The sequence below is a fragment of the Aethalodelphis obliquidens genome, unplaced genomic scaffold, assembly GCF_003676395.1.
Source record: "Aethalodelphis obliquidens isolate GAN/ISIS:26980383/991018 unplaced genomic scaffold, ASM367639v1 scaffold12, whole genome shotgun sequence".
Classification (NCBI taxonomy): Eukaryota; Metazoa; Chordata; class Mammalia; order Artiodactyla; family Delphinidae; genus Aethalodelphis; species Aethalodelphis obliquidens.
Window position 1 is genome coordinate 30,310,564 of NW_020837956.1, and position 15,478 is coordinate 30,326,041.

General features: G+C 37.8%; 1 pseudogene; it reads left to right on the plus strand.

The window, feature by feature from the left end:
• Positions 1 to 11,813: 11,813 nt before the first annotated feature.
• On the plus strand, positions 11,814 to 12,688 carry LOC113624027 (40S ribosomal protein S2 pseudogene; annotated as a pseudogene).
• The last annotated feature ends 2,790 nt before the right edge of the window (positions 12,689 to 15,478 follow it).

Below are 15,478 nucleotides of genomic sequence, written 5' to 3' on the forward strand. Positions count from 1 at the left end.
ATTGATCAAATGGATATATTATATAGTATCTTTGCTAGTAAGATTTTTGTTATTGTTTCTATTTAGTGTCAAACCATCATCCCTGTTATCCTGGATGGAAATTGCTGTCCTTGGTCCTGAATTTTGAACATTATCATCAATAACAGGAATTGTAGAATTGTAACTAAAGAGAGAACAGAAAATTAAGATCATTAAATGTACATATTTAAAAGTTTTCCTATGAACCCAACTCACAATTCCGTAACGTTGTCAACTCAAAAGTCAATAGAATAAGATTCCGCATCAATAGAAATATACAATTACTTAAGTTCTGAGAATGGAGAAATTACTAGTCACCACAGCAGCCCATTACATTGATGAAGATCTCTGATTATTAGGAAATATTTCTTTTCACTGAGCCCTATAATCTTACCCAGAAGTCATTATTATGTCCTTTGGAGGCACACAAACTCAATTCATGCTTCATTAGGTCATCTGAACATGTTTTTGGTAAAATTCATTTCTAGGTTTATTGATAAGAACACGAGAAAGGCAGATGCAGAAAAATGAGACATGAAATTATGACTGTGAAGATTTAAAAAGGGCTACATAATTTTACCATATGTGTGAGAGAGAAAGAGAGACAGACAGAGACAGAGAATAGGGAACTTAATAGAAATTTGTAATGAATCAAAACAATTTTCATATGTTAATTCTTTAGTCCAGTCTCTATCACTCTCTCTTCTGAATTCCTTCAGAATTTTTAAGATTTTCCTACCATGTACTTATTACCTGATATTATAATAAGCTATTTATATTTCTCTCTCTTTCACTAGACTGTGATCATCTCCAGGACAGAGGTGTTGTCTTACTTTTTCCGTTGTATATGTTCCAGTGTACAAACATGCCTGGCATATAGTAGGGACTCAGTGTTGGCTGAATGAATGAATTAGAGTTCCAAAGAAAGAATTTTCAGTACAGACAAGGGGAAGCATGTCTGTCATCATATATATTCCACAGGCTAGGAATGTCAGAGAAGGATTCATATCTAAAGAGGGAGATTGGATGCATGTCCTCTCTGTCCCTTTTGATTCTAACATGTGCAGGACTGGACACAAATATAATCATCAAATGTTTCTATCCAAATTCCTCAATAAATTTCTTGGGTCTAAGCCATGCCATTCATTGAAACTGCTACAACAAAAGAAATATTATAATGATTTCACTTTGTAAAATGGAAAAATGCACAATTAAGCAACAAATTCTATTGCAGAAAGACCAGGACCTACATATTTCTTTTCTCTTCCCTGGATTTGACTAAATTTGCCCATACAACATGATTTTGTTTCTTTTAGATGCTTCAAAGTGTTTTTAAGTTTTCCCATGAGTTCTATGCCTTTCCAGGTTTTCAGTGTCAGTGTTGAATGGGTGTCTAGTTCTTAACTGATATCTGGGCTGAATACATTTTTTTCCTTCCTTGAATATTTGTCACAAAATCTCTCTGTATTTGCCAAGAAGTCTCTGTTTGCTTTTTACTTCTAACACACTGAAGCATAGACAGGTAGATAGAGATATAGATAGATAGATAGACAGATGACAGATAGATAGATAATCTCCAATATGTGTATGGATATACATATACAGGCATATGTATATATACATATATATCCAAGCTTCAAACACTAAATAGAATGAAATGAAAAATATCCTAACATATTAATACATTTCAAATGTCTTACTATTTTATTCATGAAGAGATAAACAGAAGTGATAAAGAATTATAATGAGTCACTCAAGGAAAGAGAAACAATAATGGAAACAAAGGGAAAATTATAATAATTCCGTTTTTAATTGAAAATGGTGCATTTGAGCAATAAATTATATTTTAGAAAGACCAGGATGCTCATATTAAAATTGTTTTCTTCTGGGCTTCCCTGGTGGCACAGTGGTTGAGAGTCCGCCTGCTGATTCAGAGGACGCGGGTTCGTGCCCCGGTCCGGGAGGATCCCACATGCCGCGGAGCGGCTGGGCCCGTGAGCCATAGCCTCTGAGCCCGCGCGTCCGGAGCCTGTGCTCCGCAACGGGAGAGGCCACAACAGTGAGAGGCCCGCGTACCGCAAAAAAAAGAAAAAAAAATTGTTTTCTTCTTTCTCTTCCTAGCATGGCATTCTGCTTACATTTATGAGTTGATTGTTTCTAACTGCAGAATTTCCATGTGTGTCACATAGACACCTATCCTTACTTCCAATACCATAGCTTTAAAAGACTGTGTATACATCAGGGGACAGTCATTCTGATGAGGCAGATAAGAAAACAGGAAAAAATTGCATGCATTCTTAATTTTTTATTCCATATATTGATAATTAATTTCTTAAATTATACACAGAAATTCTGTTCTTAAATGTCATTCTCATTCTACACACAATCGTTTGTAAAATAGAATACTGAGGAAAAGCTGAACTTAATATTGATGTGGAAGACAAACTATTTTGAAGAAAGTACAGTGTTTAATATATCTGAGGGTCCTAAAACGTTTTGCGTAAATCAAACTCTGTTGTCTATAGACTTGCACCATCATCTCAAGGCTTCATGAGTCTCACAGAAGCACACTTTTCAAAAGCCGCACCAATTAGCCTTAAACTATAGTGGGCAGATGTGAGGGGGAAAATCAGCTTAAACTAATATATGGAGTCTTTATCATGAGCACAAGAAGTCCATGGAGGAGCCTTTGGTGGTCCTCTAGGAATTAAAAATGCTTATGTGTTGTGAGAGGTGTTAGTCTAGGACCCCCAGTTTATAAGCAATGGTAGATGGGGATTGAAGTTAAGTTATTATTCACTATGTAGTAAGTAGAACACTGCTCTATGCTGGAAGTTTCTGTTAAAGCAAAGGAAATAAGAGCATGAGAACATGCAAAAGATAATTTGTTTAAAAATCTTAGTACCTCTGGAAAGTTTATAATAGACTGTGTGATGTGACCATAGGCAGGTTACTTCCTTTGGGTCTCTTTCTCCCAACCTAAAACAAACTAACAAACAAACAAACAAACAAAAAGGAAGTTGCCTAGATGGTGCTCAAGTCACCTTACAATTGTAATAATATGTGAGTTAGAAATCATACCCAGTATACGTTATGCTGACAGCAAGTTTGCCTTTATGTGCAGTCTACTTCTATCGTTACTTGTGGCAATGAATTGCTAAGAACTGAGTCTAAATAGACAACTTTGTGCAAAATAATTAGTTATCATAGAAATATGAACTCCTCCTTTGAATACATAATGGGATCAATTTCCCTAAAACTAAAATGTAAGTGGAGGCATGGGCCCAAAAGGGAAATGTCTAGATGATATTGACTCTTGAGAAACAAAGCTCAAATAAAAGTTAAGAAAACATGAAGGAAAACTATCATTTCTCACAGTTGCCAACAGCCATTCTCCTAGAAAAAGACACCTTTCTTCACCCTCGAGATGGTGGCCTGTTGGTAGATCTCTCCTAGGATCTAGCAATTTTTGGTAGTTTAGCAGCAGAATTCTGTTGTTACGGATGTTGTCGAATGCTTGAAACATTAACAGGAGTGCTGTCCTGTCCAGGTACGAATTCTGACTCTGCTTGGAGCCAACTCTATGACCTGAGCAAGACATCATCTCTGAGCCTTCATTGACTTATCTGCATATCTGTTAACTGCATAGTGGGAGTTGCTTGCAGAGATTTGGTGAAAAACAAATGTGTGTGAAGCCCCAGGGACAATGCTTGACACTTATGAGACAGTGATTAAGAGCCCTTATTTTTATTTGCTACCAGTAACCGACCTCAGAGTCAGCAAAAGGTGTGCCTCAAATAATTCTTATCTTCTGTTGTTATTCTTAAAGTGGCATGGTTAATAAAAATACGAACAGATGGTAGAACCCATTGACAAAGGAATATTTTGGCACAAACAGTGACTTCATTATTGGCTTAGCCTCTGATCAAAAATACTCTAGTTCAACTTTAAAATAATTTCACCTCATATTTGTATAGTAGTTCACAGATTCTAATAACATTACCTCACATGAAAAACCAAGGAAATAGAGCAGGTATTGCTATCTCTAAGTTATGGACAAGTAAATAAGGGCTCAGAAAGGGTGATTGGTTCAAGGTCATACAGGTAACAAAAGGCCGGGATACGGCTAAAACCTAGATCTCTGGACTCCAATATAGGACTTCTTTATTGACACTATAAGGCCTAATTTTCTGGCCTAATATCTACCTTCCTTAGTCTTGTCTGTATTCAGAAAAACAAAGATTAATGTCATAGCCATCTTCCCAAAGTGAAAAGACAAAATGGCTCTGGACTCAACAGTTTAATTCATCACACACATATGCATTTTACTTTAATATAGGAATGTAATAAAATTCATTAGTTAATTTGATCTAGGTTTTCATTTGATGATTTTTGTGGAAACATGAAGGTGATTTCTTGTGTGACATCTTTCTCAAACACCAAATGACCGGGAGTTTATTAGTGACATTTTAGAAGACAGGTACTTATTTACACTGGAGGCTGCAGCAGCCCATGTAAAATTGGAAGTAGAATACATCTTCCATAAAAAGAAAGGGCACAGTTGGCTATTCACCAGAGGGATTTAAATTTTTTAATACTACAACACGGCCAAGGTGATAGTGGAATGTTACAGGTGTGAGAGAAAAAAAATTCCTTTGACCACGCAGAATTTAGAAAGAAAGTGAGCAAACGACTCTATGGCAAATGGACAGGGCTTATCACTCCTCTTCAGCAAGTAAAATAAAGTTATTATCCATGCTGAATTCTATGGTTCTCCAAATCGAGCACACAGTACTGTTGCTGATAGCCAAACTAGAAAGAGAGACTAAAGGTAATTAGCACGATATAAATCATTTTGGAACAAATGATTTGAATGATCTATCCTGCTTTGATTTTTAAGTTATTGGTTTGGGTTCAGGTCATTATGATATGTTTACAAAGTTTATTTCTTTGACGCTCCATCTATGTGATATCTTAGAGAGTAAAACTTAGTTATTTTCCTTGAGAGAATGGTCTGGAAACAATTTTTTCTATTTTGTTCATTTGTTTTGTTTTTGCATTGTACCACATAATGCAAACACGTGGTCAGAAGCATTATGGAGAGACTGATAACAAAGACATTTACGTGCTAACAAGACAAATCAGCTGATGCCTGAGCTCCTCAGTAGAGTCACTAAACAGATCCAGATGTACCAATTTGGACTCTATTCAAAGACCGACCTGTAATGACTAATCAGCCACCAAAAAGAGGAAAGCAAAGTCAGGTAAATGAATCCACTTTCATCCAACCCACAGAGAAGCTGCTTAAAAAATGACTGGTGATGGTTAAAGATTGTTAACTATCTTAGAAGTGCAAAGTCACTCTCCTCTAAGGTTTGATCTTGTAATTAATGTCTGCAAAGCTTACTCCTATCTAAAGGAAACACACAGAAAGTAAAGATAATGTGAATTTATAAACACAAACATATACACACCCTATTAATGAATACATCCCATGAGACAAGAAGAGTAAAATTTTAGTAACTATGATTTATAGCTATATTTGTCTATGAGCTCGTGGTAACAGATGGTGAGGGGAAATAGCAAATTAGTGTGCACATTCTTTGTTTTAAAATGAGAAATGACATTAAATCAAGAAAGTCAGAATCAGTGACCCGTTTTAAGTGTACTCATCTAGGTTTCTATGAGGGTATGTTAATTATAATAATACATCTTCCCTAAAAGAAAAAAATAGCATCACTTAAGTGAGATCCTCAGTGGTGAGATTATTTACAGTTAACTGGAAGAAATATGAACTCCAGGAGCCAACCTGAAAAATCTTCCTGCATCTCTCCAGCCTATTCCTCTAGTTCCCTTTATGATAATTGACTCTCGTATAAGTGCTTACACATTAGTGCCTTTTCTGTAACTGGTGATTACTGACCTTCCATCACTGGCAAGGCTGTGACAACTCCTACTAAGAATGATGTACTGCTTCACAGTGGTCAGATCCTAACTCCTTGATAAGAATCAGTGCCCATGAAAACACCACATGTTCTGTAGAACTGCAAAGTAAAGTGAATGCATTGTACAGCCCATCTGCTGTCTCTTTTACTAGTAATTACATATTTTTATTTATTTGGTAATTGATATTTGTTCTTATAAATCTACCAGTTTCAAGTGAAAAAAATCCAAAAAGATATGGAACCTGAGCTATTTCTTCTCTCCCATGACACCTGCAATTCCTTATATGCCATACAAAGGATTTGAGAGTGCAAATAATATAATCTATAAAAGGAGAAAATGTTGAATATACATTCAGCAACTACTGACAAGAGTTATTCGATATGTGTCCTTCTGCAAAATTAAATACACCAGTAAGGTCCGTTGGTTGAAAGGGAATCAAGTTGAGCACGAGCTGTGTATTGAGAGGAAATGGGCCAGTTGTGGAGTGGCCACAGTGAGGAAGGGTCCCAGGAACACAGTGTAACTAGGCAAAGGATCAAGACAGAAAAGGTCAGTATATGCAGCAGATGGGTCTCTCTCTCCTTCTCTCTCTCTTCCTCTCTCAATTATGAAAACATATAAATAACATATTCCCCCCCCCAGATCCAAGAGGAACCATGGTGAGGTACAGAGAAAGCCTTTGCATCTTCATTTGGTGTCTAAAGTCAAGGTAGGCGAAAGGGGTGGCTGTTGGGCTGTGGAAGGTAAAAGGTGTGACTGGAGCTGAAGAGGAGACTGTGTCCCTGTTCTCCTCAAGTGCTTCTTCTTTCAACGATCCTATTTCTTAGCCTCTAGCTAAACTAATCGTCTTACTCTGGGAAGTATCGTCAGGCATCTCTCGGACAGAGGGGCCAAAGGGGGTGATGGAGCCTGAGTGACAAGGCTCTGTAATCCGGAAAGAAGATGAGGGGCTCCCCAAATCCGTTCTCCTCTTCTCGGTCCAGATTCCAGGGAGCCTTGTTAACACTGGCACAACGTTAGCAGTTTGGGGACCCACAACCGGCCATACTTCAATCAGCCTGCTGTCATTCTGTTCCATGAAGCAGCCTGGCTCCACAGAAAAGATGGGGTGCTAAAGTCGCAAGTCCTGAGTTTGGTTCTCAGCTCTGATATACACCCCAGTGAGACCTTGGGCAATCACTTTCTGCCTCTGAGACTCATTTTTCCTGCTCTGTAAAATGAACAATGAATTAAACCATCCCTAATGATCTGTCTACCAGCTCCCTCAGGCTTCACCAAGCAAAAATAATGTTCATTGACTGACCATCTTGGCTCTTACATCACTCAGTTAATCTCAGTGTGCTCAACTGAAATGGCCATAACAATATCTGTCTCATAAGACTGGGGTGAGAATTAAATTAGGTAATTAACTAAGGTGACTGCCTAGAACTTAGCAAGTATTCAATAAAATGGCAGGTTTTAGCAGTTACACTTATATGTTGATGATAAAAAGAATTAAAATCTTGTTTTCAAAAGTTGTGGCAGGGGCTTCTCTAACCATTTGGAAAGAAGAGATACTTTAAATTGACCAGGAACTCTGAAATTGAAGACAGAAGACCTGGATTACAAAAGAGGGACCCAGAAGCAGCACCAGCCCTATTATGGATAGACGTGCGTGAGGCAAGTGGTTCCACGTGGCTCATATTCAAGCAGCATGTCAAGCACCCCTGAACCATGATTCATAGAGACACATAGGTAGAGGAAGAGAAGGGGGTAAGAATAACCCCCTGCAGGGTCAAGTTTTTAGGCTTCCCAAAGGGAATATTTTTGTACTGTCTATCAGTTGTATCTCTTTTTTCCTTCAGTATGTGTGTAAATATATACACACATGACATATACTATTATATATATTATACTAATATATAACTATATTGATATATATTATATATATTATATCAAATATTTATTAGTACATAAATATATAATTTCCCCTTTCTCTATCTTCAAAAAATCCAATATTTCTATCTGTCTCCAATGTTTCCAAGTCCGGTCTCTGATCTGGCTGATTTCTTTGTCTACAATCAATGGGTATGAGTGAAATAAATTAGCACAGCTATGTAAAAATAATTTTACAAGACAGCAACACTTTTCCCTCACAGCTTTCTCTACTGCCCCATCTCCTGCCAAAATTAAAAACAACACAAGCACATACAAAACCTCACGCCTCACTTCAGTGAAAATAAAACTAGGCTTCACAATAATTATACAGAGTAAAGTGTCTTGGGTTTGTGATTTATTCATTGTGCTAGAAATGCTCTTTCAGTAGTAAAACAAATATAATCTTTGCACCCCGCTCTTTATCGGTCCCACCAAAAAAAGGACTAATTAAGTGTGGATTACGAAACAGAAGGCATCTTGTTTTATTTGTGAGCCTAACATAAGAAATAAAGGCCACATGAGATGTTCACATGTCTCAAACTGGGATTCTTTGATTCTTGTACATTGGATTTTATATACTCATACTAGAAATAAAGTATATTATAAATAGATATCAAGAAGTTCCAGTCTCCCTGAATGTTTGGTGAGCTGCTCTCTGATATCTGCTTTCTTAATACATGAGAAGAAGAAAAGTAAATATTTCTTTAGCATATACTATGACATTTTCTTAAATCTAGGGTGCAAGTTTTTTTCTTTTTCACATTAACATGTTTCTAAAATCAGAAAGCATCTTTACAGCCAACCTATTCATTTAAAGTCCTTTTTTCACTTCCTTCATCTCCTTGCAAATTAATAAATTGATTGTATATATAATCTATGATACCTAATATAGAAAATGTGCATTACAACAAAAATTATCACGTTATTTTATTTAACCCTGTGAAGCAAGTATATGTATCTTCATTTTATAGAGGAGAAACCAAGATATAACATGCTTTATTAACTTACCCAAGGTATTGATAACTCACACAAGGTATTGATAAATTACCCAAGGTCACACAACCTATGTGGGGGCATACCTGATGGAAACCTAGTTTTGTCTGACACCTGTTGCAGATCCCCTGCATTATAATGTGGAGAGAGCTATAGAATAGATTTCTTCCAGAAAGACTGCAGCTGGGAAGTCTACCCTCTGGAAATAAGAGGTCCCGTTCTCTACCCCTTTTCTTTGTTTTCCTCATGTATAAGTCACAGTTCTCCAGAGAAATAGGAGATGATAGATAGATAGATAGATAGATAGATGATAGGTAGATAGATAGATAGATAGATAGATAAAGAGGAGATAAATTATAGGAACTGACTCACAGAATGATGGAGGCTGAGAAGTCCCAAGATGCCATCTACAAACTAGAGACCCAGGAAAATCTGTGGTATAATTCTGTCCAGGTCCAAAGGTCTGGGAACCAAGAGTGCTGATGTCTGAGAGCAGGAGAGATGGATGTCCCAGTTCAAGCAAAGAGCAAATTTGTCCTTCCTCCACCTTTCTGTTCTATTCAGGTCCTCAATAAATTGGACAATGCCCACCTGCTTTGGTAAGGGTCATCTGCTTTACTCAGTCTATTGATTCAACTGCTAATTTCTTCCAGAAACACCCTCAAAGACACATCCAGAAAAACTGATTACCAGCCATCTGGGTATCCCTTAGCTCAGTCAAGTTGATGCATAAAATTAACTACCACATCTCATTACCATAATTAACTGGAATATTATAAAATGTATTCAAAGGGATTTCAACTCATTCTCTAAGTTTATATATTATTTCTAAGTCAATTTTTTAAAAATTCTTGGTCATTTTATTGTTTGTTTTTTAACTGATTAGTGAGACAACTGGGAAGCCAATGACTACAAACTTCCTGGAGAATAAACACTGCCCTGCTGCTGTAGAACGCTGTGGCCGGCCTCTGACAGTTTCCTTTGACTATATTTTAGACTTTCCTGGTAGGAAATTAATTGATAACATTGCACCATAATCCAGGCACTAAGAAGACAGAACAACATCTGTTCAATCTTATGGTTCATTTCTATTTGGGAGCAAACTGTTTCCCACTAGCAGCTGCTTCTATCAGTCAACCTTTTTCCTGAAATCAACTAAGTCCATAAACATCCCCAAAGGCTCATTTAGTTCCTGCTGATGCTACTACAAAGCACAATGTGCACTAATTGGCTTCATTAATTGAGTAAACATGGGAATGGAATGTCAATAATTCACACACAGGTTTTGTGGAATAAAATGATTGTTTAATGCTAGAGATCTCAGTTTTCCCTTCCTCACTGAGAAAGCACGCGAAGCACATTTGCAGTCTGTGAATCCAGTTTTGCAAGATGCCCCAGGAGAACCCAAGTATGAAAAAAATACCTCTTCCCTGCAAGTGTTAGGCTTTACCTTAAAAAATAAAAATAAAAAGTTGATGGTTTGGGGCCAATTAGCTTGATAAATAATTATCTAATAGATGTAAATGTATTCATCCCATGTGTACACCAACAAAATGTCACTTAGTACTTTGAAAGATCTTGTTCAATTTCAATATTTATAGGGTAATCTAAGGAGGAGAAAAATACTCAACTAAGCTCTCCAATTAAATGTTTTTGGGTCCTGGCACATATTATCAAGGACATGGGAGTGGAGGTGGGAGCAGAAATTGAGAGCTTTGAGCATTTCAGGACCCCAGGGAACAGATTCATTTCCAATGTTCATTCCCAATGACAGCTAAGGTTCAAGGTTGAAAATCCTCCACCAGGAGAGATTATTGTATTGATTCACAATAAGAAAATAAATTCTTCTGCTGAGCCTATGATGTAGAGATGGAGAACAGAGCACTAAGCACCACTTGGGATAGGTTAGCAGAGGAAAGCCTTAGAGAAGACATATAGCAAAAGAGAACAGCTTGAGCTGCAGAGCTAGTGGCCAGGAAGTATGAGTGTAGCCATGCTTCCTGCCATCCCTCAGGCAGAGACACAGGGACTGTTACCTCCCTCTTTCTTTTCTACTGGGACCAGCTCTATAGCAGAGCAGAATTGACTGGGGCAGAATTGAGGTCTGGAGAATGAGCTGAATAAAGAATCATTCTCTAACCAAAGAATAGGTCTGTCCACTCAGCCAGATCACTGGCCATGGTGTGCTCTTCCTTTTGGACATTTCTGACTGACTAATATGCATAGTCAATACTCACCAGCCAATGAATACTCTAGATGCTGAGCTAGGGCTGTGTGTTTCCTGTTCAGTTTCCAAAAACCAGATGGTCCAGTTTATGGAGATTAATTAACATTGCTGTCATCAGACCTGCTTGTCACATTCGCTGTTTGTGGCTTTAGCACTAACTTAATAAAAGACATCAGAGACCCATGTTTACAAGAGGGATGAGGATTTTTTTTTCCTATTAACAGCCTTTAATCCACAAGAAAAGCAAAATTAATCATGAGCTGGAGGTGAATAAAAACTTGTATTATCTTCCCTACATAAATATATTTAACTTTGATACTTAAATATATTAAATATTTAATTAGATTGTATAGAATATTTTAAATTACATATATTCATTTTAATACATTAAATGACTTTCTTTCAGTTAGAAAAAGGAAGATAAATCTTTATTCCAAGAGATAGCAAATAAATACTGAATAAACAGTAAATACTAAATAAATACACGTAACTTAGAGTCCCATTGTGATCTGATACTGAATAGAGAAAATGATCTGGAAAGACGGGTAAGAAGCAAAAAGATTAAAGTGGGGAAGTAAGATTCTTCTCCATAAAAACACCAAATAGCAGATGATACAGGTGCTGCTGGAGGGCTCGGAGGCCGAGGGGGCCCCGGGAGAGGAGGCTGAGGTAGTTTACGTCATCCCGGGGCTGGGGCCAAGGACAAGGAGAGGCTCCCTGTCACCAAGCTGGGTCGCTTGGTTGAGGACATGAAGATCAGGTCCCTGGAGGAGATCTGTCTCTTCTCTCTGCCCATCAAGGAATCTGAGATCATTGACTTTTTGCTGGGGGCATCCCTCAAGGACAAGGTTTTGTAGATAATGCCTGTGCAAAAGCAGACCCGTGCTGGCCAGCGGGACCAGGTTCTAGGCATTTGTCGCCACTGAGAATTACAATGGACATCATTTGGGTGTCAGGTGCTCCAGAGAGGTAGCCACTGCCATCTGTGGGGCCATGATTCTGGCCAAGCTCTCCATCGTCCCCATGCAGCGAGGTTACTGGGGTAACAAGATCGGCAAGCCCAATGCTGTTCATTGCAAGATGACTGGCTCTCTGTGGCTCTGGCCCGGTGAGTCTCATCCCTGCCCCAGGGGCACTGGCATCAACTCAGCCCCTGTGCCGAAGAAGCTGCTGCTGATGGCCAGTACTGACGATTGCTACACCTCTGTCAGGGGCTGCACTGCCACCCTGGGCAACTTTGCCAAGGCCACCTTTGATGCCATTTCCAAGACCTACAGCTCTCTCACCCCTAATCTCTGGAAACAGATGCTGTTCACCAAGTCTCCATAGCAGGAATTCACTGACCATCTTGTAAAGACCCACACCAGAGCTTCCTTGCAGAGGACCCAAGCTCCAGCTGTGACCACCACATAGTTCTATATGAGAAAAATAAAGGGAATGGAAGCTGGTTACTAAATAAATAAATAAATAAATAATAAATAAAATGGGGAAGGTAAGAAGGAATAAAATACAGAAGTAGGAATCAAAATAGGTACAAAATAATAAAAAAAAAATGTCAGGGGAGCAGAGATCATAAGACAGAGAATGGAGAAATAAAGAAGCTTAGGGACTTAAGGAGAAAAATACCGAGATAGTCTAGATAAAGACATGCAGAATAAGATAGATGTAGCCAAAGGGAGAGGGAGAAATGTGGAGCAAGCAATAAAGAGACAGAACAATTAGATTGCTAATGCAGTGAATTCCAGAGCCAGCTGCTGACCTGCACTACAAATCTTTAAGTATTTTGTCACCTCACTGCTCTGGGAAAAAAATGTTATTGGGATTTGAGTCATTATTTACACATGCAATAAATAACAATTAGTCTTATGGATGAGGCATTGGTCCAGTTACTGGGCTGAACATGGTAATGCTGATGTCTCATTCAGTTTACTTCCTAGGGTGAATACAATTCAATCTTTGTGGAGTGTGGTAAGGGTTGTGGTGATTATGATTGGCAACCCCACCAAATACAATGAGGAAAGAGAAGTTCCCCAAAGAAAACAGTGTGTGTCTATGTGCATAAAGTCCCACTGGGCGGGGGGTGGTGGTGGTGGTGGCAGTGTTTGCTGATTAAAGCAACAGAGGTCCAATACAGACTGGCCTCATGTCTTATTTTATAGAAATCAATCAATCAATCTGAAATATTTTACCTAGATAATTTAGCTACTAAGTGGCTTAAACAGAATTTTAACTCAGATCTAGCTAATCTAGTCAATAACAAACAATCTAAATTCATATCATTAGAGTCCCATATTAGAAGAAATAATGGTTGATAACTTCCCATATTTGGAGAAAGACATAGATAGATAGGTAGATAGATAGATAGATAGATATAGATAGAGATATAGATATATACACAGATTTAAAAAGCTAATAGAATTTCAAGTAGGGTAAACTTAAAGAAATCCACAACACGACACAGCATAATTCAATTCTAAACACTGGAAACAAAGACAGTATCTTGAAAGCAGCCAGGTAGAAACAAGGTATTATCTTTAGAGAAATACCAATTTGAATTACAGATTTCTCATCTGAAACAATGGAGGACAAAGAGAAGTGGCACAGTATTTTTCTAGTCCTGAAAGAAAAGAACTATTAACTGCAAACTCCATATCTTGCAAAGCTATTCTTCAGTAGTGAGAAGGGAATAAAGATGTTCTCATGTGAAAGAAAACTCTGAGACTTTGTTACTTAACAGATATACACTTAAAGAAAGGCTAAAGGAAATTCTTCAAGCAGAAAGGAAATGATAAGTGAAGGAATCTTAGAGCATCAAGAAGGGAAAAAAATGAAAATAACCAAAATATGACTAAACATAATAGATTATTCTCCTGATGAGTTTTCTGAATCTTATTTGAGGACTGAAGGAAAAGTTATAACACCATCTGCATTAGTCAGCTTGGGCTGCCATATAAAATACCATAGACTGAGTGACTTAAACAATAGAAGTTTATTTTCTCACAGTTCTGGAAGCTGGAAAGTCCAAAATCAAGTTTCTGGCAGGACTTCTGATGAAGACTCTCTTCCTAGCTTATAGACAGCCACCTTCTTTTTATGTCCTCACATGGCCTTTCCTTGGTGCTTGCCTGCTGGGGAGGGGTGGGAGAGGGGAGAGAAAGCTCTCTCATGCCTCTTCATCCTATTGGATCAGGGCCCTAACCTTATGGCTCCATTTAACATTAATTACTTCCTTATAGGCTCTATCTCGAAACACAGCCACATGGGGGTTAGGGTTTCACATGTGAACTTGGGGTTGGGGAGGGGTTCACAAATATTCAGTCCACAATACCATCTGAAATTCAAGTTGATGATATTTCAATAGTGGTGATGGTAAAAGGATCTAGATGGAAATGAGGTTTCCATGCTATAATGCTGATGTTAATAGACTGTAATACAACAATATGTATATTGTAATATGAGGAAGATCAACCACTAAGTAAACTATACAAAGCAATGTACTCAAAAGCACTACAAACAAAGCAAAACAGAATCCTAAAAAACGTTCAAGTAACCCACAGGAAAACAAAATACTAAGCAAACAAATAAAAAGTGGAGGAATAAGAAACATAGGAACAAAAAGAAAACAAAAATTAAGCTGACTTAAGCCCTGATGTAGTAAGTTAAGTATAAATGGTATAAATAATACCAATTAAAAAGCAGAGACTGGCAGAGTAGATAAAAAATAAAAGCAGCAAATATGAAGTTGTCCTTAAAAAGGTGGGGAGGTCCTTAGCGGGGTGATGATAAAAATGGTTTAAAAAAAAAATACAATATACAGATCTAATCCAATCTATGCTCTAACCTCTGCCCTGTATTACCTTCTAAAATCAATTTGATTATGCCTTTTGATATTTATAATTAATATACTAGATAAAGGCTCAAACTACAACTTGGACAACTTGTACTCTGCTGTGTCACCTGGTAGTATCTATCACCTTAATGGATAAAGACTGAATACCCAGGCTGTTCACAGATGACATTAAAGCACTGTACTGAAAAGCAAAACTTGAGGCAGTTGTTTGGTTGACATGATATCCAAACACAACCGATATGACAGTGTTTCTCTCTCAATTGCCCAAGAATAATGATTACTTCAGAGTCTGACAATACAACTTCAAGATTTTCATCCTTCTCTTCCCTAAGAATGTACATCAGCATGCTAAGAGCAGTAAACATCAGCCTTTGAAACACCTCGCACCAGTGGTCAGCATGTCTGCAAGGGGACAACATGAGAAAGCCACATGGCAGATAATCTCAGGGGAATGACAGCACCGGAGACATCCAACAATATGCAAGTGAATTTTTCATAGTTTTAAATTACAAAAGTTATTGTTATGA